Here is a 21,132-nt window from a genome sequence, read left to right as displayed (position 1 = left end):
ATTAGTAGGGATCTGCACTCCTAATAGGATTTGCACCCATTGCGAGCCTGGGGCCTCCGGGCAGAGCCATCAGCCAAGCCTGCTTAAACAGACATGGAGATCCCACTGCCTAACAACCATGCAGCTAGAAAACATCTGTATTTTCAACTGAGCATCAAAAGCTGGTTGCCTGCCTTTTCAGAAACAGCCCCTAATCCTATTTATGACCCTGTGACTGACAGGCATCTGCATTCCAGACAAAGTACAGAAGAGTTCTCAATTACAGGAAATATGTAGAAAGTTGCAGCATGTTATTTGCTCATTAGACCTCCCCCTCAGTGACTGTGGGAGTGCAAGGCATGTTGGTAAACTCTCCGGCTACCTATCATTTGTCTGTCATAATGCGATCAGCCATTCATTACTAATGAAAAGCTAATGCCTCGAGGGAATCCAAAGGTTGGAGTTCAGAGTGGCTTCTTAGGAAGATAAAAGGGGCAGAGCTAATTCTGAACGGATGTCATTTGTGTTTCCATGTGGCTGTGCCTGCTTTCATCTTTCTTTTAAACCTGTCCAGAGCTACAGCCCTTCTCAGTGTTAAAGAATTTTGAGTGTCACTGAATTGCCTGATTAAGGGAAGTAGGAGTTTCTTATCTGTCTTGATGTCTTTTTTTGGAGAGGGTGAGAAATGGCTTCCAAAGGATCAGCTGATGCTTGTGTCAGGTCCTGTCCTCAGCAGCCATGTAGCCATGGTGAAATCTACCACAGCTCTTCTCAATTGTACATCATCCTCTTCCCACTTCATGGGTGGGGAACTGACCTAGGAGGTGAAACGTGGCTGGGAAAAGTTCATCCATCTTGTCACTGCTCTATCAGAAATTCACTCCCACTTTGCTGCTCCCATTACTGCTGCTTTTCACCTGCTGAAGGCATGAGCTAGAAGTAGTAATTCGGGATGTTTCCACTACAATTTCTAGAGGAAAAATAATGAAGTTTACTTCCCTGTGCTGAGAAGAATGAGGCAGGCATGTCCCCCTTGCCTCAATGCACTGCCTTGACCAGGATTTCAAGAGGATTCATTATTGTCTCTTCCAGGTGGTCAGAGATTCATATTCAGCCTTTCCATGAAATTGCAGTTTGATTGCCTTTACTTTTTCTATGCCACACCAGCTCATGCCAGGGACAATTCTGTGATCCTGGTGATTGTCCTAGGTTCCCACTGAGGTGACCATTATTATATTTAAAGTGTGCTGTTCTGGAAGTTTGATGTAGATGGATCTGTGTGCATCCTTAGGCAAGAGTCGGCTCTGACTGCTTGATGCTGCAGGAAAAGTACAGCACATTTCTGATCCCTAGACAAGTCCAGGAGGTTGGATAGTTCACTTGTGGGAGCAATGGATAGTTCCCAAGAACTACCTGCAAGATGCAGAGAATTCAGGATAAATTTGCGATCATCCAAGCCAGTGGTGAAATCCTCCATGTTTACACATGGTTGACAGCTCAGTGATGTTTTCAGCCCAGGTTATTTGCCCACCCCAAAGCCTCACGTCCAAAGGATCTGAGTTAATCCCAGGAAAATGTGTGCCCATTTCAGACATGAAAGATTGAAGGGAGGCACGACAGAGAGGAGCTGTGTGAGTGCACGTGCAAATAATAAGTGTCCTTTTCTCTGCCGCCCTCCCAGCACCCACTGGTCTGGAAGACTCTGGGCACCTTGACAAAATTTAACTCAATCTTTTCTAACTGGTCAGCATGTCCTTAAGTAAACCTTAAAACCACCACAGAGTTAGGCAAGAGAGGAAATAGCCAATCCTGACGCAATGCCCGGAGCAACACATGGAGGAGAATTAGGAAGAAACAAAAACATCCTGAATTTCTCCTTGAAAGTGTTTGCCGTAGTTGGGCCTTGCATGTGACAGAGGAGATTCAGCATCACAGGTCACTGTACCTGAAATTACTGCTTTATTGAATATACTGAATAAGATACTTTATTGAATATATTGAATAAGATACTGAATATCTTATCCTTAGCAAACAATGCAATAATAATACAATTTACTTTTAATAGAAGTCTCCAAATGATGCAATTCCATAATCCCTGAAATTCCAGTGATTCAGGTGCAGATCACCAAAGAGACTCAGCATTAGAAAGTCTCAAAAAACTTGTCTTGAAAAGCAGGACAGGTAAAGGATGAGAGGAAAAATTCAAATGCATTTTGCTGTTTGGAAGCTGCCATGGTGTGTTTAGCACCTGGAGCATTTGACTTCAGAAAAAATCTTAAGATTCTCTGCTTCAGGAGATACTCCCCACCTGTATCCCTCAAGTGTCCTGTGTAGGGCCAGGACCTGAAATTCAAGGATCCTTCCAACACTGTGCTTTCTATGATGCTGTAAAAAAGTGTTGTCACTCTCTGTGGCTCACAACATTGTTTTATTAGTTACTGATTGGTAAATAATGGTTCTTCTGAAGAGTAGAAGAAGAGTAACACCATTTTCCCTTCAGTGTCTCCTCTCCTCATTGCTCTGACCCTGTTGCATGTGGCCCTTCCAGTGGGATACTTTCAGGGTGGGAAGAGGAGTAAGGAACAGGAGAGGAGTAATGTTGTATTTTCACATCCTGGTTGAAATCTCTATGTACTTCATGAGTTACTGGATGGAAAGAAAGGTCCCTGTGAATGATTTTATTATCTGAATACATTTGATTTTTGCCTCAGTGATACCGTACACAATGAGTTTCATAATACAATAAAATGGTGTGAAAATGTTTATTTACTTTGCTGCCACCTTGAGTCTTTTCCATTTAATAAATCTAAGTTTTATGTTTGTGGAGTGCCATATACCCTGGATTTTAGTTTGGACTCTGAGGTTTAAAGTGCTACTACTGAATAGAAGAGAAGCATTGTGTATTCCAGAAGTTTACAGCCTGTGTGGCTGTCCCTGTGTTGCCTTTCCTAACAGAGAATCAGCAACTCACGAGGCTGTACCCAGCTCATTTGAGATGTGGAATTGCAAAGGTTGTCCCTCAGAGTGCCTGGAGCTATTTGATGACGAATAATGTGACCCTGGTAAATCAGATATGCCCAAAAGTACTCTAGGGACACACACATTAAAATGGCTCACAGAGTACAACTGCGTCTCCATGGACAGTTAAAACAGCTCAATGTGGCATGAAACCTAAGGAAAATTAAATTACTTCTTGTCTCTTGACCTGAACATATCAGAGCTTCAGATAACTATATATAGGCGATGGAAAATATTCATTGCCTATAACAAATATTGTTTACAAAATTCTCTAAATAGGGCTCTTTTCCACTGCCAAATATAGACTCTTAAATGAAGCAGGACAGCCAAAACCCCTACAAAACTGCCTTTATAATCTCTGAAGGCAGGAACTGTCATGGCAGTCCTTTGTGCTCTTCCTTGGCTTGCAGCTTCAGCTCTATCTTACCAAAGTCAGGGGGAGTTTTTCCATTGACTTCCAAGCTGTGTGGAACTGTCCTGGTCATCCAAGATTTACACACTCATGTTTTGCTTCTCAGCCCACAATTTTTGTTTTGACTCCCAAAAGGCAGAAAGCAAAGGATATTAAGCAGATCTCTGATTGAAAGCCTTGACAGAGTAACTTCACCTTAAAACTGAAGCATCTATGGATGCTTAGGACCTCTGTTATTTTTGGAATGATCTTGGCAGTTCTGAGCACAATCAGAAGGAGCTGAACGCTCACTTGCTGTGCTGAACAAATAAACCTGTCCACAATGATGTTACAGGGAGTCATTCCAATCACACTGTTAATAGCCACCAAAACCATGTCATGCCCTGGAAACAGGGGTATCCAAAAGCAAAGGTCATGTGTGATTATGGTAGTTTTATAAATCCCCTGGGAAATGGGGAAGAGGATTTGAAGTGGATTGCTGAGAGTTGGAATGGGCAAAGTGGGAACACATCTTCTGTTCTGATAAGTGTGCATGTGGTGGGGAGGCAGAAAAGTGGCCTTTCTGAGGGGAGATGATCCTGTGCTGGCTCCCTGGCCTATCTGACAGGAAACCACCAGCCTTTTCCCATGAAATGCCAGGCATATCCAAATTTATATAAAGAAATAAACTCCAGGTGAACTCCTAGCCCACCTTACAATAAATGTCAAGCTTCTGTGGATTTCCATCCTTAAAGAAAGCATAAATCCTTTTGTTTCATATTTGAAAAAAAAATCCTTATAACAGAGACGAACAAGACTAAGACAAAAGAGGGGAAATAAAACAGACTCAAAATGATAACTTACAAAAAAGTAGAACTAATTTCACACATCTCCATTTCATAGAAATGTATAATACTTGTGAAAATACAGAGATTGCTATTTATTGTCCATGTTTTATAAGAAAACGTCTTCCACTCATTATGGGGCTATAGGATTCCTCCCAAAACAATGTATTTAATTTTGGAGAGAGACTATTGACAAGGGCCTGGATTGACAGGACAAGGGGGAATGGCTTCAAACTGACAGAGAGTGGAGTGTAATTATATAACAGGAAGAAATTGTTCCCTGTGCAGGTGATGAGGCCCTGACACAGATTGCCAGAGCAGCTGTGGCTGCCCCATCCCTGGAAATGTCTAAGGCCAGGTTGGATGAGACTTTGAGCAACCTGGGATAGTGGAAGGTGTCCCTGCCCAAGGGGACTGGAACAAGATGATCTTTAAGGTCCTATCCAATCAAACCAATCTGTGACTCTATGATGATTCTATATGATTTTTATTAAATTCCATTTCAAGTAAAAAGTGAGGGCTTGTACTCTATCAGATCTCCACATATCATTTCAAACCCATGAACAGTGAGAAGCTAAACACTTGCTTAAGTCTTCTTATAAGCAGAGCCTTAGAATCTTGGTTCAAATGACTCTTGTTTTTTCCCACCTCTGTTCTTGAAATCATACCTTAGTCTTGGATTAAATAGAATACATGATTCTGACTACAATCCATTTAGGTAATAATGAAACTATTCTGGTATATTTTTTGTTGTTGTTGAATGTGCCTTTCCTAATTTATTTAAAACATATGAGAGATAAAATGTTTGAGTCACTCCAAAACTGAGACTATTTGTCAACTAAGACCTGACAGCAGGGAGGCTGGTGCCAAATTGGCAAACCAATGTCCAGGCCTCAAGTGGACTTGAATTTTCGTAATTGCATGTGTGGCTGGAAGCTGCCAAACAAGAACAGATCCAGCAGTGGCATCAGCTCTGTGCCATTCACTAATTTCTATCAGATCATTGTAAGGGATGGATTTAAAATGGAGCTATCTGGGAATTTTGATGTATGCCTGTGAAGGAAAACTCTTTCTTGTGGAACGAAACTCTAGAGAATGATGTTTTCTTGTACCTCAGCCTCTTCCCTCCTCCCACCAAACATCAGGCGCAGCATGCACGTGTTTGTGGGGAACTGCTGCTTCTCCACCTGCTGCTTTCTTCCTTTTTCCCAGCATTCATAGACATAGGGCTCTGAGGTCAGCCCTGCAGATCTGAGAGCAGGACTTTTCCTTTGGGCTTTGCAGCTGGGCTGAGCTCTTGGGCTGTGGGTGAACAGCCAATCCATGATGCCCTGCTATGCAGGAGGCAGGCAGGAGTTTCCCCTGCACAAAGCTTGGAAAGACCAAGTTTGTTAGAACAAGTGGCTGGGCCAGAATGGATGCTGCCTTATCTAACTGATTGCACTTGGAATGGCTTCATGCCTCACAGTGCTTTACAGATGTTTTTTTGAGGGTGTTAAGCAAAAGACAGCTACCAGAGGATAAGCTGTTTTTGAAGACATTTGGCTCTTGCAGCAAATTCATTTGCCAAAGAAAACTCTGTGTTCCATTTCTATGAGAACCCCTGGAAACATTACTCCTGTTGTTGTCTGCTCCTCTCTGCTTTCTCAAGCAAGTGACTATTGTTTTCACTAGGCAGGAAGTCTCTTCCTTAGCCTATTTTTTCCTCCATCGGGGCTGCTTCTTTTGCTTCCTTGCTTTTTCTTTCACAAATACTACAGGTTTCTGCTGCCAGCTACTTTATCTCCTTCCTTATCATGCTGCTTTTCAGACAACAGCCTTTGCAGAAACCTATTTTCCTCTGTAAATCCGTGAAGAGGCAATTTCACATCATCTAAGCTAGACAACTGTACCCTAAAGAGCTCTTCCGTTGTGTGCAGAGCCTTGTTTGACACATCCCTGGCTGCAGGAAGTTGAACACCAGGGATCATTATTGTGTGTGGGTATATCACCTAATGTGGCATATGACAGCATTTGATACAGAAAAAAGATGAATTTTTAAGCTCCAATACAATAAAAGATCCAGATTGTCTCCACATATTGAAGGGAGCAAAAATTCAGATTTTACACAATTAAACCAAACTTTAAAGCAGGCTATAAAGGGACTGTTCTATCAAAGCATGGAATAATCTTAATCTGCCCTCATATACAGGGACACACACACATTGTGAGTTGCTTCATGTTAAAGAAATGAAGAAAACTATTTTAAAACTTTTTCCCTTTCCAACCAATAAATCTTTTGGTACCTAATTTTTTAAGGAGTGTGTCTGTGGAAAGAGCAGTCTGGCTCAGAAAGCAAAAGGTTTCAAACTCTCAGAAGTTCCATAGCCCTGTTTATCTGCTACCTCACCTAGAGATCTTTAAAACAATCATTGGAACATTTCCTGTCTGATTTTCTTATCCCTGCATGGTAATTTCTTCCCACTTGTACTAATGTCTTACAAGGAACATTTGTTTTAATGGCAGGGTATAAAGAAGTCCCCTTAAATTATTACCTTTGCATTTCTATTATTAAGTCTTGAGATTATAAATTTAGCCCCATTATTGATTGCCAAATCCATGAATGCTTACTCTTTTAGTAATGTTTGAAATGCGTAATATTAAATGCAAAATTCGGGTTCCAGCTGCCATATGTTCAACATCCATCACTCCACCTGATTTTCCTCGTCGTTGTACTTGGGTGTAGGATTCAGCCCATAGATCCTTTCTAATCTCACTCCAATATTGCTGCTGCTCCAGTGTGAATGTAGTATGAGAAAAATCAGATTCAGGCCCAGATATTCATTAAGAACCCAATGTTAAGTTGCCCTTGGAAAACTTTTATGGCATGTCAATAGCATGTAATCAGTCATGATTACATTAATGTAATATATACATAATTACATATTAACACTGTAAAAATATACATGTACAAAAAATATAAAATATACATATACATAATTACACATTTACACTGTAAAAAAGCTACAATCCCTACAAAAAATGGAGTGGGAACTCCTTCAGCTAAGCAGGGGGAACTGGGATCTGGTGTCACCCTCACTGAGATGACTGGCACAGAACAAATTAGTGCTTAGAGCAGGAGCAGAATGAGTCTCATGACATTTTCAAAACACTTCAGTTAGTGGAAAAAAACCCTCCACCACATTTCCTGAAACATCCTGCAGCAGATGAAACCTGCAGGGCAATTCCTCTGGTACTAAGATGTTTGAGAGGGTCACAGCCTCCTGTGTCTGGAGGCAATCAAAGATGAGTAGTTTATGGGTTGTGTGCAAGTCCAAGTTATTGCATACACAAGGGTTTATCTGGTGATATGAATTTAATGAAGTTTTACAAAGTAAAATATTTCCAATATTGACCCTAATGTTGATTTCATATTTGTGGAATAATGAGCAGAGCATAGAGTAACCTCAGTGTCAGGAGGAAAATTATGGCATTGGTAAAACAGCTAAAATTATCTCCTAATCACAGGGGAAAATATGAAAAAAACCACCAGGATTTCAATTCTTTCAGCATTTAACTAGTTATATAATCCAATATGAGCAAATAAATCCCATCAGCAACGTAATATCTTTTTTTTTTTCCAGGTAGGTTGGAACAAGGTGATCATTAAGGTCCCTTCCAACCCAAACCACTCCATGATTTTATGATTCTATGGCTCTATGATTCTGTGATTCTATGGTTCTATGATGCAGAAGATGCAGAAGAGCTGCTTCAGACCAAGTCTGAGCCCAAATGTGTTGCCTATTCATATACCACAACTGCAGAAATCCCCTCCTGACTGTCCCAAAGTCGTGATGCCACCTCTCATGATGAAAAAGGTTCATCATATGTGTTGTTTTGGGGGCCTTTGTGGTGGACAAAGGTCTGGGGACAACATAGAGGCTGCAGTTGTCCTATGCAGCCATGCTGTGACAATCTTGGGCAGCAAAGCTAAGGGGAAGCTCCTTTGAATCCCACTGATGTTGATTTGGTGTCTTCACAGTCTCCTGTGCCCTGTCATTGGGGTGTTTCTGCTCTCACTGTAAAATATTTGGCACAGTAATTTGCCATAGAGGAGACGGGAGCTGTAAATCTGTAACTGCAGTTATTTTCAGTTGTTTTGAGAGTTTAAAGTGCTTTTGAAATGTTTCAATTAGATGGGCAGCTATTGTGGGTATCATGCTGAAAAAACAAACTAGAAATATCAGGGTGAATACACGAGTAGTGTTTGTTGCAACAGCTTGATTTATTTTTTTAGGGTGCATTTTGATTATTTTATTTTCTTTCCTTTCTGGACTTCTGGAATGTGTCTTAGCACCCTTCAGAGTAACTCAGCAGTGATGGAACCTCACTCCTGTGATGGAGCTGTAACAAGTACTCCCCTAGAGCATGCCCTCCCTGGGTAACTTTGTTCACTTCAGTAAATCGAGTCCTGCAGGCTTGTGCCGAGCTGCACAGACTCAAGTCGACGGCAGTTCTCACATGCTTAAAGACATGCTTCAGTATTTCCAGTACCAGGGCCTGCCTTCTCCCAGTGGGGAACTGTGTTCTTCCAGAGGCTTTTGTCCCAGTGTGCTTGTGGAAATCTGTCCCTTTAAGTCTTGCAGGGCTGAACGGCTCCAGTCTTCCCGTAGCCATTTTGCAAGTGCTGACTGTTGGGTGCCTGTTCTGGTTAGTCCCTGTCCTGCTTTTCCAGATGCCTCTCCTTCCACCTCTGCAGTTCACAAAAAGCCTCACCAGAGGTAAGTCTGTCTTTTCTTTTGTGTTTGATCATGGTAAAAATGCTGTAACACGTTGTTTGTGGTATGAATGTCCATAGCTTTGAAAAATTCTCTGTTCTTTTTTACTGAAGAGCAGGGTCTGTTCCAGGATGCAGCACTTTGCCAGAGTACACTGATTAAGGAGACTTCTGAAGGCTCTTTCTTTTGCAGTCTGAAGGGGTATTTTTGTTTTTCTCTGTAGCTCAGGCAGTTTCACTGTCAGTGGTAAATGCTTTAAACAGGTGCCAGACAGGTGCTCTGTTTATTGCATAAATAAAATTCATTTTGCAATAGTCTTGGATTTGAAAATATAAGGCAGAGGTATTAGCTGAAGGTAGTAAGAGGCACAGTAGGTGAAGGAAATGTGATGTGTCAAAAAAATATCATTTCTCAGACGTCTGTCATGCACTGAATCACTAAACAGCAGCACTATATGTTGACACCCTTGATACATTCCATATTATGTCAGCTAAAAATCTGGATGCCACTGAATGGTTTAAAACTAGTTCCTGGAGAGTAATATGTAATGATACTGTGATAATGAGTATAGTGAAATAATAAATTTGAAATAATAAATAGTAGTATTTGCAAGAAAAGGAAGTGAATTTGGAAGCCTAATTTCCATCAGAAAACAAAAGTTTTAATTGAAAGAGCTGGCAGGCTTGCCTACAAAAAATATAACAGCAGGAGATGTACAGAATCTTTTTCTATGAATGTGGTTAGCCTGCAGGAAATTCATACGTAAGCTCAGGAATCTACCCTTTTCTTCCGGAATGCCAGCAGCTTATCCCAGGGAAGAATGTGAGCAGTGGCTATTACATCATAAAGCAGCCAGTTACACTACAAGATGACAGTAATTTTCTGCTTTGTGCCTCTTCCAAGTTTTGCAGGGGATTTAAGAAGAGCTGTTAAGACTGTAAGACAGAAAACTGCAGAAGCTGTTCCTGTTCCTAATTTGTCATGTACCACAGTCTGGAAAAAAAAAAAAAATCTAAAAGGAGCAATGGTGGAGAACGCCAAGCTGGCAGAAAGCAGAGTGCAGGGATGCAGACAGAATCAGTTGCCTGTGTCCTATGCTACTACAAAATGTGATGCTTGTGAAGTGCTTAGAGTGTTTTCAGCTCCAGAGCTGGATCTTGTGACCTGTGATTTTTCTGTGGTGGTTTGAGTGTTTGCAGAGCTCACCCCCAAGCAGAGGTGCTGCTGACAGATGAGTATTTTAACCCCTTGCAACAGTTGTGGCTACATTGTGCCTGCCTTGTGTGGGTTGTGCTTCTGAACTGACCTGGAGGAGAGCTCTGCAGTCCTGAATAGTAGCGCACTTCAGTCTGTGCTCTGTCTTGAGCCAGCCACTACCTACACAGAGTCTCAAAATCCCAGGATTGCTCAGGTTAGAAGGGACCACAGTGGGGCAGCTGGACCCACCTCCCTGCTCCAGCAGGGCTATCCCACAGCACAGGGCACAGGATTGTGTCCAGAGGGGTCTGGAATATCCCCAGTGAGGAGACTCCACACCCTCACTGTTCAATCTGTTCAGCCCTCCATAACTGCCCAGGACAGAAGTTCTGCCTCATGCCCAGGTGGAACCTCCTGGGCTCAGTCCCTGCCCGTTCCTCTGGTGCCATTGCTGGGCCCTGGAGCAGAGCCTGGGCCCTGCTCGGAGCCCTCCCTGCACACAGGGACACCCAGGGCTGAGGGCCCCTCTCAGCTGGGGCTCCTCTCCAGGCTGGACAGCCCCAGCTCCCTCAGCCTTTCCCTGCCACAGATGCTCCAGGCCCTGAATCATCTCTGCAGCCTCCACTGGCCCCAATCCAGAAGCTCCCTGTCCCTGCTGTGCTGAGGAGCCCAGGACTGGACACTGCTCTGCAGATGTGCCACACAGGGCTGGGCAGAGGGGCAGGATCACTCCCTGAGCTGCTGGCAGTGCTCCTCCCAATATACCCCAGGAGACCACTGACCTTCTCGGCCCCAGGGCACTGCTGGCTCATGGACAGTCGCAGCTGTCCTAAATGGTGGGGCCAGGTTTTGTCCTTGGAGCAGTGGAAATGGTTCAGCTGGACACTGGGGCAGAATTGGAGTGCTCATCCCTGCAGGATCTGACATGCCCCTGGGTTTTGTGAATTCCTTCAAACACCATCAGCAATGGAGGCTGCTTTCTCAGTTGCCTGCTTTTGGCACAGGTGCTGTAGGAAGATTTTTCCGTGTACTTGCAGCCCAGATGTTGCCCTTACAGACAGTAGAAATCATTGTCTGGTGCAGAAGAGATGCCTGTTCCCAAGTGCGTGGAAACGTGTTTTGATGTGCTGCCTTCCTACTCCTTGGCTTGTGTTATAGGAACAACATCAATATAGTGGGAAATCCTTTTAAAACGTCTAATATTTCATTGTTACTTTGAAGACTGCTGCCCTGGCCTGTGGGACAGAACTGTGCTGCCATCTCAGAGGAATGTGGCCCTTACTTTCTCTACACGTAGCCATCCTGGCTGAGGGCCTGTACTGATCAAGCAGACGGTGCCTTTCCATTCAACCACCTTTCACTCAACCATGGAGGAGAACTTTGTTCTGCCTTGCTGTCCAGCTGTTATTTTACAGCTCTGTTCCCAAGATTAAGGGACTGGTTATATTTTTAACTCCCAAAATGTCTTTCCCATTAGTGCTTTCCCACTTGATCTGTGTGGGTGGCCTGCAGCTCCTTGGCACCAGCTAACACTTAATCTTGGTCAGTCTTCCAGATCTGGTTGATCCTGTCACCTACCCAGCCCAGCAACGGGTCATTGTCTTGCACCCAATTCATCAACTCTCATGCAAACTGCACATTTGAGGGTTGGCATTTTGTTCCCACTGCCAGATGTCCAAAGGAGTTGTCTCTTCCCCGCTCCTTGCTCTCTCTTCTACCTAATTTGAAGCCATTTATCCTGGGATTTCCATCTCTGTCCTATGAACTCTTTTATTTTTGGTCAGTGTCAACAGCTTTAACTTAATTTTCAGAGCTCACACTTGTGCTGAAAGCACCTGGGACTTCCCCTTTACAGAATATCTTAATTTGAAATGCTGTGATTTGTAGGTAATCTATGCTAGGGAGAACTCTTCCAGCCCATTGGAGGCTTCTGGAATTACAGAATAGGTCCATAAAAAAATAAAAATTAAAACTCACATGAGGTAAAATAACTATATAAATGTATATTTACCTGTGATGAGAAAATCTATTTTTTACTATTTTAAGAGAAAATTAATTCCATTAAGTGCTAGACTCATGTTTTCTGGGCGCTTCACACCATCAGTCCCAAAAATCCCTCTCATTCAGCTCAACCCCCTTTCTCCTCATAGGTAGTTCCTACTTTTTGCCTGTCAGTGCATGTTGGATCAGGAGACAGACAAAGTGGTCTGCAAATAAAATTGTGATCCTGACAGAAAATGAGTCTATATCCTTATTTGTCCTTCTTTTTAAGTCTTTGATGGAATTCACCACTCTCTAAGACAGGGGTGCCCATCCTGCTGCATCCAAGCTGTTTCCAGCTGGCCAAAAAATTCATCTCAGAGTGTGGTATTGGCCACCTTTCCTTAGAGTCCTCCACATTTGATTGACAGACTAATAAATTCATCTGGAGAACTAGTAAGAACAGAACAAGAAGTTAGCTGGGAGGGAAGAGGGATGTGAAGGCAAGTGTTAGTGCTGTCCTGACAGCAGTTTGCCAGCTGCAGTGACATATACTGGTTCTTTTCTTTTGACACCTCTGGACCTCCACAGTGAAGGATCTCACCTACCCTGACATCGAGGATGACATTAAACTGCATTTAAGTTTGTGTGTTTGCTCTAAATTTACCATAAATTTTTGGAGCTGTCTAGCAAGGACTTGGAAAAACATAGGACTTTATTGTAGCAACTTGCTTGATGAGGTATATGGATGGTAGGAGGGATAAATTCACCTGCAGTTGTAGCAGCCTTCAAGCAGGTATTGGAATAAGAGATACAAGACAAGGAGATCATTACCTAAAAGATTTTCTGTTTCCTCAGCATCTTTTAGAAAGTGCTGCTGTCAAACCCCTCACTTGGAGGGAAGTGTTCAGTTTGCCTTCAGACATTGATGTGAGCCCCTCAGTCACTGAGTTGGCCTTGATAACTTCACCTTAGGTCTAAAGCTGTTCCCACAGTTATCCATAGAATGACTTTTCCCCCTGGCATTCCCAGCTATCTCTGCATGTAACTGACTTCCCTTTCCCCAGTACCCCATGCAGGCAACTGGAATGACTTTTGCAAGGAAGAATTTGTGAAGTGCTGCCAAACACTTTGCTGCTAATTGTTGTGCTTTGATTTCTAAAAACAATGAATGATCAGTTTTTTTGATGTGTTCTTTTCATTGCCCTATAAATCCATGTTGTTTTATTGACCATGGTTCAATTATCAAGGACATAACCCAGTAGAAGTTTTTTGAAGCTTTTTGCAAATTTCCATGGTTTTGGATCAAGCCTTAAATGCTAACAGATTATCTTTTGTACTTCTTCTGGGAGTTTAAAGCAAACTTTGTAGGATGGTAACTAAGGGGCTTGATCATATTATTGTTCCATTTGGGGTTTTCTTAGTGAACAACTATAAGTTCCAGGAATAAAATCACTAATGAATCTTGTTATTACCCTGATCCTTAAAAACATTTGAGTATGGGCTCAGTTTTAAGGATGGGGTTAATCTTACCAACTTGTTGACAGCTCTTTTTCCTTTAAAACTGGACATGCACTTATTATGGGTTATTTTGGATCAAGACTTACACAAGCAGTTAGAGTGAATTAAATCCACTTTTAATGCAGACCAAGCTATGGAACTGTTTCTCAGTAAATCCTGATTGTGGTTATGGGGTGGTTTTTTTGGATTTTTTTTTTGAGAATGAATCTATAAACAACTCCTACGGACCCTATTAGCAGAGACTCACTAAGAGCTTTAAGCACAAAAATCTCCCTGACAGCAGAATTTCAGCTCAAGCTGTTATATTTTATTTTGTTGGGAAATGAATGGATTTTGCAAGGCAGAGGGGCACGAACCCAATTACTGCTATTATCAAAGGTCAGCCTATTTTTTCCCTAAGTTTGCAAACTTCTGGATTTCATTTTTCCTCATTTTCTGCTTTTCTCTGCTAAACTGGGTTTTTTTTAAGCTCCAATTCTGGCTTTCCAGTGAATTTCTTGATATCAGCTTGTGTGTTATTGTTTGTATTCATGCCTCCTAAACTGTAGCTATTCACTCATGGAGCCTGCACTGTTCCCACTGAGCAAACCATTGCTTGGGGCAGTGGAATATTTAGTAAACACTTCATGAGAGAATAGATGACCTCAGGGCTGACAGAACTGGACACTTCAGATAATGTTTAGACACTGTAAAATCTCTGGTATTTATGAAGATTTTATGGAAAAGCATCTGAAGAGAAAAATCTCAAGGAAATTTTCCTAGCCATGAAGTCAAGCTGTATTTGCAAACTGAGCCATTTTTGAAGGCTGGTAGAGGCTTCAAAATTCAGGACATGATGCTTAACCATGATCAACCATTTCAGTTTATTCAGGTTGTAGTTCTGGAATGTTTCTAATGTAGAAAATTTTATCATGCTAATTATGCTCAGTAATACCTACTGAAAAATGCTTGGGAAAGCCAAAACCATGAGTCTCTGGTGAACTGAAAAGAAACTCGCTTGGGCATCACTGTTCAACAGGACTAGGATCTTTGTCTTTGCTCCAAATATAATGCTGTTGCCTAAAACAGTTCTGTTTCTGAACAAGAGCATATTCACTGAGCCTGCGGAGTGTACATTCTACCTTCATCTCGCAGTGTTCTTGTGCTGGCAGTAGTTACAGATTTCAGAATTTCATTCTGAATGCCAGTACCTGCACATCTAACTTTGATTTCTCATAATTTGTTCGAACAAAACCAAACTACTGAAGTTCCATCTGAAGCAAGAATCAGAGTTGATGTTGAATTCTCTGCATTGTGGTTCTCAGGAAAGATTGCTTAGCTGGTGGCATGGAAAACCCCTAGGGTGCCTAGTGAGCTGCATTGAGTCAGTCTGAGAGCTGTCAACAATATCTCTCTGAGCAGGGCAGAGGTAATTTAAAGCATGGAAGTGTAGGTCCTATAATCTATCCCATTAAATAATTCCATTGGCATCCATCACCAAATTTTATGGGACAGCAGCAACATGGCACACAGAAATTGAGAGTCTGATCTCTCAAAGAGCCCACCACCTGCTTTCAAATGTCACAGATGTAATTCCAAGCTTTATTGTATCAGTAAAAACTGGGACTGATCCCACTGAAGTCAGACATCAAACCTACATGAGATCAGAATAAAGCTGAGTATTTATTAGTTCTGTATGTGACTTAGATACTTTTCACTATTCATATAATTTTTTCCTGTACATTCGGGATTCCAATATGCCGTTCAACAGCAATTACTGCTAAAAAATCCCACCAGATTTTGCCTTTCATTTTGTGTGGACCAAATCCAGACCATTGCAGCACTGGCTTGATATTGCTTAAAGTTGGTTTATGAAATGGCATTATGGATCCTTCTCCTTGAGATCCCATGGAGGGAGACGCAAGGCATCAGCCTCTGCAATGATGGATTTGTCCTTGTGCTGCCTGTGCCTGACTGCTGTGAATGGAGAAGTGTGTTCTGCAGCTAATTTGTCACTGATCTCTGTTTTTGTGCCACTGACACCCTTGAATCTCCCTGGGCGTTCAGGAAAAGAGAAGAAGGAGCCACAGCGATTTCTGACCTCCTGTCTTCAATCCAGGTTCTGTACTGAGGTGCTTTTCATTGTCACTCACATGCAAATTCTCCCTGCATCAGGGTCTCTGTCAAGAAACTTCACCACATAATTCTGTAGTGAAGGGAAAATAGATCACTGAAAAACTCTGCTCGATGAGAATTTTCCTCTTTCTCCCTAAGTTCTATTCTCCAGTGCCCTCATATCCCTCTGAGAAAACTACAGGCAGAAGGCCCTTTCTCAGAAACCCATATCTTCCATTTCTGCAGAAAAAAAAATTTAAAAAGCCATGGGATTTTGAGACAAAACTGTTCCCATGAGAATGCCCTCTTGCATAATTGCTGTTATCTGATTATGGTGGGAGAAGGGATTTTTTTCACCTTTACCCCCGCCTAGGACAAGTACCATGTCCCGACGCCAAGTCTCAGGAATCCAAGATTATTGACCTAAGGAATAAATGCCTCTGAGTCAGATCACAGCATCAGAAGGATCCTGAGGGCTGCATTTTTTATGTTTGTGGGATGTAGTTTTCAAGGAGGTCATGTAATAATTATTGCCCTATCCATCTCCCACTTCTTTCCATCAACTCTCCAGCTGACCAGATTCTTTCTCCTAATATCTTCAAACATGTGATAGCATGGCATAGACACTGTGAATGTGGCAGCTGAACTCTCACTCTCTGCAGAAAAAAAAATTCCTTCCTGGTAGTTTTATCCTTAGGACATAAACTCAGGGATTATGCTCTGACCTGAGATTTGGCTCATCTATTGGGGATATTCTGAATGCTCTGTCAGCAGTGTGGAAATGAGCAGATTTCTGTTTTCTGAACTTAATGGGAATCACATTGAGTAGATTTGTGCAATAAGAAAGATTACAAAAATTATGCTCCATGTGAGCAGTGGGTTGTGTCCCATACAAATCTGACTTGAAATATTTGTTATAACTTGAAAAAAGCTGTCATTTGATATTTAAAAACATATTTAATCTCTCTGAGCCTGAGAAACTAATTCTGTTATTTTCACGTTTGTTTTTACTCTCTGCTGTGCAAGTGTGGGACTTGCAACTCTTACATTGCTCAGCAGCTTTACAGGCATGTTCCTGCTTCATTATCCACAAAGATTGCACACCACAAACCTCTACAAGCAGTAAGTTGAGGTGATTATTTTACAAAATGTGGTGAGTGAAACAAAACCAAGATTTGTATTAAATTTCTCTCTGAGACACTGAGAACATAAATAAGAATCAACAGAGGTTATGTGCAGTGCTGGACACAGTATTTTGCTGCATACTTCCATTTACAGGGTTCTTTTCTTTTGTAAATTACTGCTAAATATATGCGTACTGCTCATACCAGACAGTTCAAAATCTATTTTAAAACCTAAATCCCTGGAACTGGACAAAGTAATGAGAAATTTTTATGAAACTCATGTTAAAAACTGTGCTTGTTTTGTGTGGTGGATAATGCTTCCAACATGGGCTCCCCCTCATACATTTAAATGTGGATTTAGTACTTTCTGAACCAAATTTGGCCGTCACTTAACGGCTTCATAGTCCTGAGTGCTGAAAACAGGGGCTACCACAGGGTAACTGACAGCAAGGCTTCATCATTTGTGCACAGCAAGCGTGGTTAACTCCTCATCAACACAGAGGGATTAACCCCAATTAATAAAGGTTCATTTTGATTTTGAATTACTGCTACAGATGATCTAATGGTATTTATTTAACCCTTATCACAGCAGGAAAGAGCCTTTCATCTGTTGTTACAGTTGAACAGCTGAATTCTCCCTCGCTTTCCAAAATCTCTGCAAGATGTTTGCCACCCAACAGCTCTGACTCCCTGCGTGTTTCAGCACTTCCTTTGCTTTCCTCACACCCTCCATAGGAATATTTTTGTTTAGAGAAAAGGACCGTGTTGTGTGCCTCCTTAGCAGTCTCCCCTGGATGGAGGGAGGAGCTAGTCTGTCAATGACTCCATCTGCTCCCTGTGACACAGGTGAAAAGTGACAATGTACTGTGTTTTGAAGAGGGCCAACGCTGCAACCATGGCAGCCTTTTGCAGATGGTATACCCAGATTCACACAAGACATGTTTATGTAAACTGAGAAATTGTCCTCTTGCCAAAGATCATCCCTGGAAGTGCTGAAGTACAGGCTGGATGTGGCTCTGAGAAACCTGGTCTAGTGGAAGGTGTCCCTGCCCATGGCAGAGGTGTTGGAATGAGATCATCTTTAGGGTCACTCCCAAATCTAACCATTATAGGATATTCTGGGCATCTGAACCCTTGGACATGCAGAAAGCAAACCTTGATCACTGGCCCTTGATCATGCAACTCAAGACTGAAATCAGAACAGGAGATGTGTGAAGGTGGATGCAAAGATGGCACAGGGCTGCCTCATTCTCTCTTTGTTGTCATGTACACAGCTACTTCTCAATCAGCCTGGTCATGATCTCATCTATTGGGTGGATAAGAGCTCCAGAATAGAGCCCTGTGATCAAAATGTCCAGAAACATGAGGTCATGACATCAAAAGGCAGTTCTGTGATGCAAATAAGGCTTTCAGGCACTGCTGGCTTCAAAGCTCAGTTCTAAAACAAAGGAGAAATCTGTATTTGGGGACATTCATGCAAAGCATTATCACTCATTGTTCATCAGAGGTGCCAAAGCAGCTAGAGATTACCATAACAAACAAACAAAAAACTCAAAGGGACAAGAAAAAAAAGGAGAGGAAAGAAAACTATCCAGCTCATGAATGTAAAGTGCTGCAGGAAAAAAAGACTCCTTCCCCCTCCCCCCCGGGTCATAGCTGAACTCTGCAGTCACCTGCCCAGAACTGCAGGGACCCACAGTGGTAGCAAGTGGCCGACTTTCCCGGGAAAGTTTTTTGTTACCCTCATATTGCTTGATTTTTTTACACCACATCTGTGCTTGCTTCGTCATTCTGCCATCTGCTGTAACAAAATACAGACAAAGCATTTCAGAGAACAACCCCTCCACACTTTAAAATGCTCCAAGCTGGAGCACAGCTTTTAACTTCTTACAAGCTCTGGTGCTTTTTATCTGATTCTACTCCTCTTCCTCCTCCTGTCCATATCCACGATGAACTACACATGCTTAGCAAGGACAGAGAGCACAGAATCCTGTTGCTTTTGCTGGAATATTTCTATTAAATGAAACAAATGTTCCTGTGCTTGACTTTGCTGCGCAAATGTTTGCATTTGCCAAGAGGTCAGAGATAGCAGGTCATTATAATGAAATTTTTAATTTTGAAACTCCTGATCAGGCTTGTTTCCTGTTTGGTATTGTCTGCAGATACACAATGCAAAAGCCTCGGGTTGCTAAAGAATTGAAATAACAGAGTATGAGCAGAGTGGTTTTGAGCACACACTCTGTAAAGTCCAGTCAAAGTTTCTTCCTGGTGCAGCCGCACAAATCTCTTGGTAGCAGTAAACTCTCTGCACAGACTTCATTCCTGAACACATGTTCAAAGGTGGTAAAATAAATGCAGATGGTTTTCCAAAACCTCAGTGGAGCATTTTTTGCTGTTACTAAATGGACTGGAAAAAAACTAGGGGGGAAAAAGCAGAGGAAATATATTTTGACACAGACAGGCAATTTCAGTATAGCATTTGGTCATTTGGGAGAAAATCTAAATATAATGTGTGTTTATAATGATCTATTGGCAAAACAATATTGACAGAGCATCTGAGCTGCCTAATGGAAGTGATTTTTAGAATGCTTAAATTAAACTGGCATTGAGAGCTGCATATTTTGTTTAATTGCTTAACACAAACAAAAAAAGTTGGATACGAATTTTGAATTCATTGTGCCATGACCAAAGTTGGCAATAAAACCATCCCTGGCTACAGTGAAAAGAGAATTAGACCTTAACAAATTTATTACAGCCTTTGTTTACAAACTCATTACAAAATTATACAGCATCTTATGCATACACAGGATTTACAGGAAAGTGTTACTGATGTGTGGGATTACTTTGCTCTTGGGTCGAAATGCACAGGTTTTTCTTCGCTTGAGGCCTGATCCAGATTCCACCAGAGAAGGTGAGATTTTTTTTTTCCGCCATTGAGTTTAGTGGAAGCTGGATCAGATCCAGAGGGTAACACTTCCACTCATTGTTTTCCTGGGATGGGAAAGGGGCAACCAGTCTAATAACCGTACACAACACACATCTCATGTGTTTCAGATGACAGGCATATTTACTCTGAGATATTTTTGCTGGCTGCTTTGTAAAATACTTGTTAAAGTCAAGAGTCAAAGACCAGTTCCTGTTACTGGATTTACAGTGGAAAATGACAAATGGCTTTCTTTGAACCCTTAAGGAATGAACCTCCTGTGATTTTCAGTGAGCATAAAAAAAAAGGCATTAGAATCAACTCTGATGTTGTCTATATTGTTATAGAGCTATATTTTCTTTCCTGTCTTCAACAGATCTTCTCTGAATTTACAGTAACAAAATCTGGAGACATGGATTTATGTAAACAAAAGTGACATCCACACTGCCAAACAAGGCAGTTTCTGATTAATGGGATTGGTCTCCTTACCTCCTCTTCTCACATGGAGATAGACCTATGTGGCACAGTGAAACAAGGAGATCTCTAAAGTTAGTGATCCATAACTATATAAGCTCTCAATTGCTCCCAGCATGTGCAAAAGATCTTTATTTAGGAACTCAGGGTGTAAAATCAAGCTTTTAATTTACAAAAAAATCCAGTGTGGCAGAACTCTGAAAAATATGCTTATTCCCCCAAGCCAAAATGGTTAGTTAAAGCTTAAACTTTCCTAGAGGGAAAAGTAGCAAAAGCTCTGTGGGGTTGGTTTTTTTTCTTTTTAAAAATTTTGCCAAGAAATGAGAAATATTCTAATCAGATCTGTCAGATATTGACTTCCATGTTATATTCCATCCTCTCATTTTAATGACTGCCTTGTATTGAACCTCTGAAGTGGTTATTGCTTGAAGCAAAGTTAGGATTTAGTGCTGAAAGTGATGATACTTCCTGTGAGGTAAATACCCTGGCCTCATGCTGAAAATTGAGATGGTTCTCAAAAGCTTTGCTTCTGGCCTCCCCTGAAGAAAATACCCACATGCTCTAACCTGGCTTTCCAAGACAGGACTGTTCCATTGCTTGGCCTCAAGGCAACCTGTTCAGCTCCAGGTGGTTTTATGGTGTGCAGCGCTCTCTGTAAGGGATTACGGGATACCCCACGGTTTGCTGCCTTTCATGGCCTGTTGCATGTTTGAAGCTGGTTTTCCAGGGGTGAAAGCTGCATGAGCAAAGGCATCCTGCAGCCTCATGTTTGAGGGCTCTGATCTCATTTCCATTTGTGATGCTGAACATGCTATGGCAGCAAAGGCTA

This window comes from Melospiza georgiana, chromosome 4 (assembly GCF_028018845.1).
Source record: "Melospiza georgiana isolate bMelGeo1 chromosome 4, bMelGeo1.pri, whole genome shotgun sequence".
Taxonomy (NCBI): Eukaryota; Metazoa; Chordata; class Aves; order Passeriformes; family Passerellidae; genus Melospiza; species Melospiza georgiana.
Note: the sequence above shows the minus strand (reverse complement) of the source record.